Raw genomic sequence first — 8,675 nt, 5'->3', positions numbered from 1 at the left:
TATCCAATGGCTTACGCCGAGTTCACGAATATTAATCAACCGATGCAGCATTCTCTTGATACCGGCCAATGGCGAAGGCTTGTTTCTGAATATTAATTAGGCTAGGCTGACGCTGCTTAGTAACCCTCCAATGGCGAAGGCCTGGCTAATGAATATGAATTAGACAATTTAAAGACACCCTCTAATGTGCTATAAACACTTTAAAATCATCAAAATGTTAAAATTAAGAGTTTTGGCGATAGCTTCTTTTATATGTTCTCCTCAGGATGAATCGCTTTTATATGTTGTTGTTTTGTTTTGTTATTTCCCTGTAGTTATGGAAAATAATAGAATGCAGATGTTCTTAGTTCTTCATTTGTTATATTATAGTCTTTTGTTGGATATTTTTCTTGTTGACAGATTGGAAAAAAATGTATGACTTTTATTGTGTGTAATTTTATAAATTCAAAGGTTAAACGAGTAAAAATGTATGCAATAGCAATGGTTTCTTTACGAACATCAATTAGACAATTTAACGTCACCCTGCCACTCTCTAATGTGCTATAAACATGTTACAGTCACCAAATTGTTTGTTTTTTAACGTTTTCCTCGGGATGAATCGCTTTTCTATGTTGTTCTTTTTTAATTTACATGTATTTTCGAGGTTTGAACAATAATTGTTAATGCAGATGTTCCGTTATTCTAAACAGTTTTAGAATATTTTCTCAAAGTTCTTAGTTTTTCATATTATAGTCTTTTGTCGAATATTTTTCCTGTTGACAGATTATTAAAAAAACGTAGGCTATGATTATTATACAAATTTTTGTGGTAATTTTATACAATGAATCACATGTTAAACGAGTAAAAATAAATGCAATAGCAATGGTTTCTTTATGATTATTAATTAGACAATGCTGACGTTACGTTACGTCCTCCAATCGCCAAGTCTTGTTTTGAATTTTAAGTCATTGACGCTGACGTCACGCTGCTCCCGTCCAATAAGCGAAGGTTCGCCTCATGAATATTCAGATCCCCGCCTCCGTCATAGTAGCGTTAGTGAATCGGCTGTCAGGTGCCGTGATTTCCCAGCAGCCCCGGATGTAGCGCGCGCAGTCTCAGCATCAATCCCGGAGAATAACATGGCACGGACAACCACATAACATCATAATTCCCAACGTAACATTCCCACAGGAGTGGAGCACATCAGTGTCAGGACATGTGAGGCTCTTCCAGCGACAGAAGGTGAGGAATCATCATTTCAGTCTATCCTAGCAACAAGCAGGCGCGTGATTGGATGCGATTCGCTGCTAATGCATAAGATCAGTCTCGTGCACGAGCTTCAGCACCGAGGACAGCGGCGCGCGCCTGCATGATTACATGTGTGTGTGGCTGTGCGTGTGTGTGTGTGTGGCTGTGTGCGTGTGTGTTACTGCAGATGCTTGTCATGTAGTTGCTGCTGCAGGAGTGATACAGTGTCATTAATAATGGCCTCGTTTCGGAATCCACGACAATAGCTCTACACTACTGGCTGTGATCTACGGAAGCCCGTTTCCAACACATAAGAAAGAATGCTTTGGTAAACCATAATGATGACTTTTTATGCTGTGATGATGATGTTCTGTGTGATGACGTCATCACGCACTGTCACGTGAGCTGCTGTGACCTGCTGAGGTCAGCTTCATCATTGACGGGGTTGTGTTGATGGTGAGAGTGTGTGAGCTTCTGTCTGTCACACACCGGATCTGATTCTGTCAAACCTACAATTAAACCACAAATACTGAGTAACAGATCCATCTGTGTGTGTTTAGTCATCACTATTACAGCAGGAGAACGTGCTTTACAGCCTCAGGGTCAAACTGAACACTCATTTATAATTACAGATAAAAACTTGATGATTCAGCTCAATCTAGTTGTTCATTTCTATATCACTTTTCACAATACATAAAGTAGCTTTATGGAAAATGCTTGTTTAGCAAGTGTTCTGCTGTCAGCCAGAGACCAGTGTGTCAGATATACAGTTATAATATTAATATAGAACATGTTATGTAATCGTCATGTATTCAGTTAAACAAAACATGTTAGGTAACAATCACAACTTCTGCTCCTAATGATGACAGGATAAGGATCATATTTGACAGTTCTGCAGGATCTGTGTAATCAGACACAAACCATCACAGTTATAATAACTGAACCCGGCTTAAACTCAGAGAGTGAAGGAGCGATCTGTGTTACAGTAGAGCTGCACGATTCTGGACACATTCACAAACATGATTTTTTTAAAAGAGATCGTGATCCTCCTATGATTCTGGACAGACAACTGAACAAAATTACATATAATTTACTAGAGGTTCTGACTAAATGTTAATTGCCACAGTCTATTTTAAAATGGGTTGAGTGAATGATTAAATGACTCACTCATAAAGACTTCACTTGCTTCATTACTGGATGAATCAGTGTTTTTGAATGAATCTCTTGAGTGAATGATTCAATGACTCACTCATAAAGACTTCACTTGCTTCATTACTGGATGAATCAGTGTTTTTGAATGAATCTCTTGAGTGAATGATTCAATGACTCACTCATAAAGACTTCACTTGCTTCATTACTGGATGAATCAGTGTTTTTGAATGAATCTCTTGAGTGAATGATTCAATGACTCACTCATAAAGACTTCACTTGCTTCATTACTGGATGAATCAGTGTTTTTGAATGAATCTCTTGAGTGAATGATTCAATGACTCACTCATAAAGACTTCACTTGCTTCATTACTGGATGAATCAGTGTTTTTGAACGAATCTCTTGAGTGAATGATTCAATGACTCACTCATAAAGACTTCACTTGTTTCACTACTGGATGAATCAGGGTTTTTGAACAAATCTATTGAATGAATGATTCAATGACTCACTCATAAGAACTTCACTTGTTTCATTACTGGATGAATCAGTGTTTTTGAGCAAATCTCTTGAGTGAATGATTCAATGACTCACTCATAAAGACTTCACTTGCTTCACTACTGGATGAATCAGGGTTTTTGAACGAATCTCTTGAGTGAATGATTCAATGACTCACTCATAAAGACTTCACTTGCTTCACTACTGGATGAATCAGGGTTTTTAAACATTCAATGACAAACACATTTTTAACAGTCACTTGTCGCCACCTACTGGTGTAACGATGTAATGATCCAATCTTTATTTAGCCCAGTTCTTCTGTGATAATCTGAATGATTGTAAGGCAGAAGTAATGATACTGTGTGTTGTTTATGAAGCTGTTTCATATCTATAGACGACAGCTGCTCTCTCTGGATCAGAACTCAGATCTGAATGTTCTCTGTAATTCAGGAATGAGATCAGGAGAGTGTTTGAATCGGGATCACAGGAACAGGTGCTCTCCGAGAGGAACGAGCTGATTCTCAGATGATCCGGTTCTCCAGCAGAGATCTGTGTGCATCAGAGCAGGAGTAAAGAGCTCTGTGGCTTCAGTTTACACACAATTAAAGAATCGTTAGGGGTTTTAGCACTGCTCGATGAGCACAGCGGGTCATAATCGTTGTGCTTGAAACAGCAGTCGCACTGTGAAGAGCTTTAGCAAACATGCAGCCGGACGACCGGTGAGAAGATACGAGGATCTGTCGGGTTCACAGTCACTTTCCTCAAACGTCAGTCCTGATTAAAGATGGCCGTTGATCTCGGAAGGCAGATGATTTTGGCCATTTTTGCCTTTATTTGACAATCAAGTCAGATTTATTTCCATAGCGCTTTAGACAACACAGATGTTTCAAAGCAGATTTACAGTAAAACAGGAGAATTAATGATGCAAACTTCATCTAAAAAGACAATAGTCAAGTCACCTTTATATATAGTGCTTTTGTTTCAGAGCAGCTTTACAGAGATAACAGGACAATAATGCAACAGAGTTTGTTTCCAGAAGAAAATATCATCACAGTCCAGCTTAAGGAAGTTCAGTGATGGTTCATTTCTGCTGTAAAAGGCTATTAATTTAGTTCAGTTATATATAGAGAGTTATTATTCAGATCAATTCAGTTTAAGTTTTGAGTGTGAACAGTGTTTATATGCTGTCTGAGATCTGATTGGTCATCATCACTCCTGGATCCAATCAGGACGCAGGAGGAGGAGCTTCAGTGCACTTCCTGTGGACTTCAGGAATAGTTCCTTCTCATCCTGGCACTAAACCGAGTCACGGAGAGAAACCTGTGGGACGTGTGTGTGGTGTTTCACGCCGGAGATGTTCGGCTCTTCAGACGCTTTTGTATTTTGCATCATGGTGTTTTAAAAACGTTTTTAATGTTTCCGCTCAGGAAGCAGGAACGGCATTATTTATATATAATATACATGCATTATTTATCATGTCCGCTGATGTGTTCCTCCTTCGGCATCATGCGATATTAATCTCAGAACATCATGAGAGTGGTTTATGAAGCTGGATCTCACTGATGAATCTTCTGATGTATTCTGTGGTGAGGAACTCGAGTGATCGGATCTGTCACTCAGATGAAGAGTCCTGAGAGTCCCAGCAGGGGGCGTGGCCTCTAAATCCACATCTCAACACATTAGCCAATCATAGCAGAGCTCATTTACATATAAACACCCCACAGTTGGTAACACTTGACAAGATGTTCCATTTGTTCACATAAGTTAAATACTGTAACAGATGTATCGCTCATTGTCAAACTCTGAGTCATGAACACACACACACACACACACACACATGAAAGCATGAAGCGCAGACTCCTTCTGTTGAGCGTTCAGAACATCATTTATAAAAGCTTTCTTCATGTTATAATGCTGCGACCTCCACATGACATTCATAAAGGAGGTGTACATACAGACTAACGGGTCAGTGTACAGCAGTTCAGTGATGTGTTGCTGTGTTGATAATTCACTCTATGAATCTCTTTATTTTCTTCTGAAATCCTTATTATTTCCCCCCTAATTCAGTAGTTTCTGCTGTCTGGTTTTGATGGGTTCAGTAGGCTGTGGACTGATAGTGTCCGGGTTGCTCTTTCATCATAAATCACCATAAATTAGGCATCATTTGAAAGCTTATACACTTATACACTCATAATTCATCCTGTGAAAAACATTTTGAAATTGGACATTATGTTACCGTGGAAACGATACTTTAAAACCTTTTAGTTACAATTTTTTTTTGTGATATCAACTTTGGTTTTCTGCAAATTTTTTGCCCACTTTTTTTTTGAAGCGCTTCTGTAATAATCTCCTGAGTATCTCCTTTAAGAAGAGACCGATCTTAGTTCTGTATTCCAAAGCATTCATGAATTACAACCATTTTACTCTGAATAGTGTATTATTATCAGTGACTGAACATACTGTGTGTGTGTGTGTGTGTGTGTGTGTGAGTGTGTGTGTGTGTGTGTGTGTGTGTGTGAGAGTGTGTGTGTGTGAGTGTGTGTGTGTGTGTGTGTGTGTGTGTGTGTGTGAGTGTGTGTGTGTGTGTGTGTGTGTGTGTGTGTGTGTGTGTGTGTGTGTATGAGTGCGAGTGAGTGAGTGTGTGTGTGTGTGTGTGTGTGTGTGTGTATGTGTGAGTGAGTGTGTGTGTGTGTGTGTGTGTGTGTGAGTGTGTGTGTGAGTGTGTGAGTGGGAGTGAGTGAGTGTGAGTGTGTGTGTGTGTGTGTGTGTGGGAGTGTGTATGTGTGAGTGTGTGTGTGTGTGTGAGTGAGTGGGAGTGAGTGAATGTGAGTGAGTGAGTGAGTGTGTGTGTGTGTGAGTGTGTATGTGTGAGTGTGTGTGTGTGTGTGTGAGTGAGTGAGTGAGTGAGTGAGTGTGTGTGGGAGTGAGTGAGTGAGTGAGTGAGTGAGTGTGAGTGAGTGAGTGAGTGAGTGAGTGAGTGTGTGTGTGTGTGTGTGTGTGTGTGTGTGTGTGTGTGCAGTATGTAGGCCAAACACTGTGAGCGGAGCGAGTGTTGACACTCCGGGCGAGTGACAGATGGTTATATGCAATTAAACGCGGTAAAAATAGCAGAATGAAAGAGCAGAAGAGCTGATATTACTGAGAGTGATTACAGCTGATGATGAAGATGATGATGATGATGAAAGGACGACACACAGGAAACAGATGTGAGCGGCAGGAAGTGATCTCAGTCACGCTCTAGTAACTCTGATCAGGTTAGTGAGGTCATGTGACTCCAAGGCTGATGGGAACTGCTGTTTGTGTCTGCAGGGGCTGATGGGATTATTTACAGATAAACATCATCACATCATCACCTTCATCATCATCATCATCTTCAGCCGTGACATCATCACCTTCATCATCATCATCATCATCATCTTCTGCTTTAGCCAACAGTACTCTCAGCTGTTCCACATTCTGAAGCATTTCCCCCTGAACTGAACGTCAGTCCTGCTGCGTCTCACTGTGTCTTTAAGAGCTGGTCATGTAGTTGTTAGGGCTGGGCATTGACACACATTTCATAATTTGACACGATTTTGATTCAAGTCAAGTCACCTTTATTTCTATAGCGCTTCATACAACACAGAGTGTTTCAGAGCAGCTTCACAGAGATAACAGGAAAATGATTCAGTGATGCATTTCATGTCGGCTGTACAGCAGCTCTAGAAGACAGTAGTGTCATTGTTCAGCTGAAGTCAGTTCAGCGCTGATTCAGTTCCATTGTAAAGATCATCAATTATTAAATTAATTCATTTCATCTATAAAGCAGTTCTCGTCCAGCTCAGTTCAGTTCCCTCTCAGTCACCCGTAGTGTTTCTGAAGGGCGTTTCTGAAGCCTGAAGTGGGCGGAGCCAGCCGTCGCCATCTTCGCCGCGCGTCAGCCCCGGATAACCGTAAATGTGCAGCGAGGCGGATTAGCTGAGGTGACGTGACGCTAACAGACAGCAGACAAGCGGCTAGTAGTGACATCAGCAGCAATCCACCTGTCACTCAAGTGGCCACGCCCTTAATTATGCACAACTTTAAGGCTTCATATAATTTAAACGGATGAGTTCACCCCCTCACAGATAAGCTATATAGACCAAAACCACTTTTTGCACCTGGCTGTAAACGTGTGTTTTTCTGCTGTAAAGTTGGGCATTATAACACAGGGGTTTATGGGATTGACTGTGTCTTGCAGCCTGTCTCTAGTGGCCAGTCGATGAACTGCAGAACTGCAGTTTAAGTCACTTCTGTGCTGGATTCAAGAGAGCTTGTTTGGTAACAAAACAAGCCAGTGGACATTGGTGAGTGAGATTTGCATGGCAAGCCAGTCCCCGTAGATACGGGCGTGTAAGGCTCGTGTGCAACTCACTGATTCAGCTTTTTGCTTCGGAGCCGAGCGGTTGAACACTTCAGCGCTCTGCTAATCTGCATTAGTGCGAGCTGACAACAAGGGGAAGCAGTTCTGTGTTGGAGTGACGACGCATTCAGTGGTGTGTTTCGCAAAAAGAGCAGAATTGCACAGTTAAGTGCGTCGTTCATACCCCTGCGCACGAGATAGTCCTCACTGCAGGACACGAAATCCAAGGGGAGGAGTTGGATCCAGATCCAACTCCTCCCACCTTACATACAGTGGGTACAGAAAGTATTCAGACCCCCTTAAATTTTTCACTCTTTGTTATATTGCAGCCATTTGCTAAAATCATTTAAGTTCTTTTTTTTTTCCTCATTATTGTACACACAGCACCCCACATTGACAGAAAAACACTGAATTGTTGACATTTTTGCACATTTATTAAAAAAGAAGAACTGAAATATCACATGGTCCTAAGTATTCAGACCCTTTGCTGGACACATTTAACTCAGGTGCTGTCCATTTCTTCTGATCATCCTTGAGATGGTTCTACACCTTCATTTGAGTCCAGCTGTGTTTGATTATACTGATTGGACTTGATTAGGAAAGCCACACACCTGTCTATATAAGACCTTACAGCTCACAGTGCATGTCAGAGCAAATGAGAATCATGAGGTCAAAGGAACTGCCTGAAGAGCTCAGAGACAGAATTGTGGCAAGGCACAGATCTGGCCAAGGTTACAAAAAAATTTCTGCTGCACTTAAGGTTCCTAAGAGCACAGTGGCCTCCATAATCCTTAAATGGAAGACGTTTGGGACGACCAGAACCCTTCCTAGAGCTGGCCGTCCGGCCAAACTGAGCTATCGGGGGAGAAGAGCCTTGGTGAGAGAGGTAAAGAAGAACCCAAAGATCACTGTGGCTGAGCTCCAGAGATGCAGTCGGGAGATGGGAGAAAGTTGTAGTAAGTCAACCATCACTGCAGCCATCCACCAGTCGGGGCTTTATGGCAGAGTGGCCCGACGGACGCCTCTCCTCAGTGCAAGACACATGAAAGCACACCTGAAGGACTCCAAGATGGTGATAAATAAGAATCTCTGGTCTGATGAGACCAAGATAGAACTTTTTGGTCTTAATTCTAAGCGGTATGTGTGGAGAAAACCAGGCACTGCTCATCACCTGTCCAATACAGTCTCAACAGTGAAGCATGGTGGTGGCAGCATCATGCTGTGGGGGTGTTTTTCTGCTGCAGGGACAGGACGACTGGTTGCAATCGAGGGAAAGATGAATGCGGCCAAGTACAGGGATATCCTGGGCGAAAACCTTCTCCAGAGTGCTCTGGACCTCAGACTGGGCTGAAGGTTCACCTTCCAACAAGTGGCTTCACAACAACTCCGTGACTGTTCTTGAATGGCCCAGCCAGAGCCCTG

General features: G+C 41.9%; 1 protein-coding gene across 2 annotated transcripts in view; it reads left to right on the top strand.

The window, feature by feature from the left end:
• Positions 1-1,028: 1,028 nt before the first annotated feature.
• The window catches only part of pak5 (p21 protein (Cdc42/Rac)-activated kinase 5), a 70,289-nt gene continuing 62,642 nt past the window's right edge, over positions 1,029-8,675 (top strand). The window contains exon 1 of one of the 2 annotated variants that reach the window (XM_084432612.1): positions 1,029-1,221. The gene's annotated coding sequence lies outside the window, so the exon portion shown is untranslated. The remainder of the gene's footprint in view (positions 1,222-8,675) is intronic. The other variant, XM_084432614.1, reaches the window with a different exon arrangement.

This window comes from Rutilus rutilus, assembly GCF_951802725.1.
Source record: "Rutilus rutilus genome assembly, chromosome: 15".
NCBI lineage: Eukaryota > Metazoa > Chordata > Actinopteri > Cypriniformes > Leuciscidae > Rutilus > Rutilus rutilus.
The sequence above is the reverse complement of the archived record's forward strand: the minus strand, read 5'-3'. Positions and strand labels throughout refer to the sequence as shown.